The following is a 4,810-nucleotide window of genomic DNA, read 5'->3' as shown; positions in this document are numbered from 1 at the left end:
TATTTGTCTTTTATTTTTTACGTGTATACTACAAATAATTTTTTAAGCAGTTCAAACAATATATTGTTTACTTTGACTGTACAGGGTGTTTTGTGTTATGGTTCCAAAGTTAAGGCTTCAAAAAGTTACAAATAAAATTGCAGTACACAACATTTTAACAACAAACAAAGAAGAAGTTGACACTATGAAATTATGTATTAACCATCATGAAAATAAACCAAATGATAACTAACTAGGTTCACCAGAAAGTAGAGAAGAATGACAGCAAAATATACCTCAAATCAAATTTAAGCTAGTTTTGTGACTTAACTAATCTCTCTGAAATTTTATTAATTTTTAGGTTCAGAGGTTTTAATTGCCGTTTTGTAACAAATATCTAATATAAATTAAAAATTCTACAAATCAATGCTACCCTCATTGATTACCGTTAAAAAATCCCCAGTCATAAATCAATAGGGTTACTACTAATTCATGGAGAAATCTATTTGAACTTTTACTGCTTTTGAGCTTATGTAACAGAGGTCGTTGGTCCTCAATCTACCTTAAATCAAAGGCCACATATTTTCATATTTTTTATTACAGCTGTACATAATTTCATTCAGCTGCTTACAGGACTTACGTGGATTTAGGGCAATATAATTTAATCTATTTTTTTTTATTTACTGCACACGTAAATAACGCGCATTTCTTCAAACAATCTAGACTATAGAGATCATATACCTAATTGCAAAACATACACTTCATAATTTACATAAACAACATGTAATGGGTTTTCAAGAATTTTGAGTAGGAAAAGGAAAAATGTAGAAACAATATTGTCCTTCAATTATATTAAAATGCTTTGAGAGTAAACGATCCGAGAAAAAATTTAAATTTTTAACTGAATTTGTAAGTATTGATGGTGAGTCTGGGAATGAGTACATAAGAGGCGGCATAAATTATGGCATAAGGAGATTGATTAACATATTAAACTCATAAAAGTTCACCCTTATTTATAATGCCTTTATTGGGCTACAATAAACGAGTACATATGAATTTTAATTGCCCAAAATTGTTTACTTGTGGCAGTAGGTCTGTTTTAAGTTGATATATTGACATTGTTCGTATAAGACCCAAAATCGGCTAGTTTCTTTTCCAGTTCGAGTTTCAATCTTGATAGGAAACTTTTATTCGTTTATCCCCAATGTAATGTGACAGTGGAAGTATTTATGGTAACATTTAAAGAAGTACAAATCATTTCGTAACGGCTGTTCTTAAAAGATGGATTCTGGGGGAGATTTATTAAGGCTTAAATTTGGGAGAAAAACGACTGTTCCGAACAGCGAAACCCAAGACTTTTGTTTCGTGGGTTGCTATTTGAAAAATGCGTTTTAGGCCTTGTTAACCTGTTGGTGAATTGACGAATTGTTCTAGGTTCTAGTTGTATTGGATTACCTTTAGAATTCCTACTAACAATAACAATTCGTATTCAGTGTGGGCGTATTTTGGCTCTCTGTGATTGTTGATACCTTAACTGGCTAAAAGCCCACTTGGAAACATCTCATAACCTGGGCTACTTAGATTCAGCTAATTTATGTGTAGCTTTTGGCACCCAAATCACGAAGCGACACAATAAACTAAAATTCCCAAAACCGCATTCCAAACTTAGACCCATTTAATACGTTAGAAGGGTATAAAATAAACCATTTTGCGGTTTGGTTCAATAATAAATTCACGACGAAAGCTTCAAAACGGAGCGTCGAATTGTTTGACGTTTACAGATTTTTCAGACAATGTGTAGATACAAATCTCCTTATTGTATTCAAATAACCTATTTCTTAGATTTTTTGTCTGCCAACTCCGCAGCATTTTACCATCTAACGTATTGAAAATTATTCCGCCGTTAAAATATCAATACGCGAAAACAAAACATTTCTTGGAATTTCTTCTCACCCCTCCCCCCTTAAAAAGATTTAATTTAATCGTCACGAAATTTATAGGACACAATTAAAATAAGCCTTTGACCAAACCCTTCCCATAATGATCGGATCCGATGCCACTATTTATCTTTAGTGGCAAAAGACGACCCGCCCTTACTTTTACACTTTAGGAAACCCTGTGGGGGTTGGCCCATAAAATTTAACTACCAGCATAATGTTCTGCTGTATATCTTTCAGGTGTCAAAATAATTAAGTCTTTTTATTTTTACATATTTGTTGACCAGGGGAGACATTGGTATGGTGACACACTGTTTTACTTAATGTTATAACTGACAAGTGTTTTTATTTTAAATTCTACTGTACTTCAATTCAAAAGTATCCAGAAGAGAGTTGAACTTAGTGACATTTGATTAGAGAGGGCTACTCGCTCATTTTTGAATTTTCCATGCTTGTATGTAATGACACATGAATTTCTTCACCATCATTAGTTATATAATTAACTTTTTAATTAAAAGTAAATTAAACTTGACATTAGGTGAAAAAATGTAACTGTCCAGAAACGTACAATCTCTTAAACTTTATGAATAAAAGAAATCGTGTGAAATTTTTAATACGTCCTATTTAGCAACTCAGATTTTTGAACATGTCGTGCAAAGTACTTTAAAGTGATCTATTGATAATTAGCAATACAGTCTCAGGAGAACGTGAATTCAGTAATCAGCAGATCTAAATTGCAGATTGCATTAGCCGTTTTTACCTTTCTTTTAGGTTCTTCTCAGTGTTTTATGTCCAGTATTGCAGCAATACATTTTCTTGACAGTTTATAAAACAATCTCCTATTACGCATTAGAAAAGCAAAACACCTATAGTCGTTGAACTTCATTTTAGAAAAATAGTATTTTTAAACTTGACGCAAATAACTTGGAGTGATCTATTGATAATATCCAATCTACTATTTTTGAAAACAATGTCAACTCTAGGAAGGTCACGTTTTCTTATCACTCATCAGAAGAAAGGCAATAAATGTTGTTGATTTTGGTTCAATGCAAAAAAAGTGTAGATATTGAAAAAATATACTGTTTCACATTTTTAGGCCTGTCTGTTTCAGATCAATTACCTTCATAACGACATTCTTACTGCAAATCGTATTCCCGTTTGGCTACTTTTGTGTAAAAATCTGATCTAAACTGCACCAATTCTGAACTGTACACGAGATATTATGAGCACAATATCTCGCCCTTGATTTATGTCACTGACACTAAAAGAATGTAATTAGGTACGAAACAGGTGTCAATGTATGTTGCGTGGTTAGCTAAGAATGCGTAAAGGCGCTTTTATTCGATGTGTAAAATTATCTGACATGGTAATGATAATTTTGTTACCCGCCAGAGGCGGTACTAAGTCGCTGCATAGATTTAAACCCGTCCCACACTCTAACTCGAAAAGACCGCACTTTTTCCTTATCTCGTTCCGCTATCAACACTTCATACATACATATTGCAATGCAGAAAAAAAATCGCTCAACATCGTCCTGATATTGTACAGGGAAATTTATAAATGTAAATTCAACAAGCTCATCAAAGTGCCTACGTGACTAATTTAAAACTTAGAAGAAACGTTATGGTTCCTTACGCAAGGCTTCGTGATTTTCAATGAAACGCTAATAATCCGTCTAGTCTCATTGACTTACATTTCGATGAATAGACCTCGTGGGTAGGATTTTAAAACGTAAAAATGTCCAGGCCGACCGTTTTATTTTGCAGGTCAACTGTATGTGCTTGACCGCACAATCAACGCAGCGTCAGTACTCTAACCTTTGAACAACCCTGCGCAGTTTGTATATTTTTACCACCCACACATATCAAAGAGTTATTTCACGAAGGAAAAATGTACAAATTGGAATATATACAACCTCTATCAGGTATTTCTTGTCATAAACTACCTAAAACTAGAAATGCTTTTTCTATAACCAGGTAGTACCTGGTTTACAAATATGGTTTAAAATTGAAAGCAAACTCTTACATCAGACATACAATAATTTTCCTTTCCTCACTTTTACTATAGGACACCTCTCTTATCATACTTTTTTCTATCTGTCTGTTTTCCTTCCCCTCAGTTTGGTGGGAAAAATTTAACAAATTTTCTGAGTGAAAGAGGCAACATTAACCACTTATTCCCTTAGAATCGTACAAATCCACCACAAGTTAAAGTTGTTATTAATCGTCGTCAACACAAAGTGGCCACAAACGAAGCTTAATAGGAAGGTGAAAGAAGTAAACAAATTGTAGTAATTTATAAATATCAATTTGTTCCTTTCATCGCATCGTGTGTAACAGGAAATGGGATCGACTAATCCACTTCAAAAGCAGCATCCCTTATTTTGTCAGATGGGCATCCCTAACACAAGAAAAATGACTTTCGTGTCGGTGAAAGAAACACCCATTATCTTAATTTTATCAACTCGTTTGTGTCGGCATCCCCACGATCTTTATTAAATTTGTGCGGAAAATTGACTGGAAATCTCCCACATTAATATTTCAATGTTGAAAACGAGCAGTAAAGCGTTTAGTAATTAGGTTTCTGGGTGGTTCAAGCTGGAAACAAATAACAAAGAACCTCAGAAGTGCCGCAACCTGCGTGCCTAGCTACAAAGTTGCTAATGTTTATTGTTTGAAATTAACCTAAATCTCGGTATAAAAACAGACAAATTTACGGAAATAACCTCGGTTTATTAAAACAACGGGCGCTGATTCTATTTTTTGCGGAAACTGGTCGAGGATTGTTTTGGTTATGGAAATACGCGCTCAAAGAAAGCTGGAGTTTCTTTAATAAATAATAATTTCTGATGGGCTTTCCAGATGTTTTTTCAATAGGAAATCCACTGAAATAAA

This window comes from Ips typographus, linkage group LG16, assembly GCF_016097725.1.
Source record: "Ips typographus isolate SLU linkage group LG16, UJ_Ityp_2.0, whole genome shotgun sequence".
Taxonomy (NCBI): domain Eukaryota; kingdom Metazoa; phylum Arthropoda; class Insecta; order Coleoptera; family Curculionidae; genus Ips; species Ips typographus.
Note: the sequence above shows the minus strand (reverse complement) of the source record.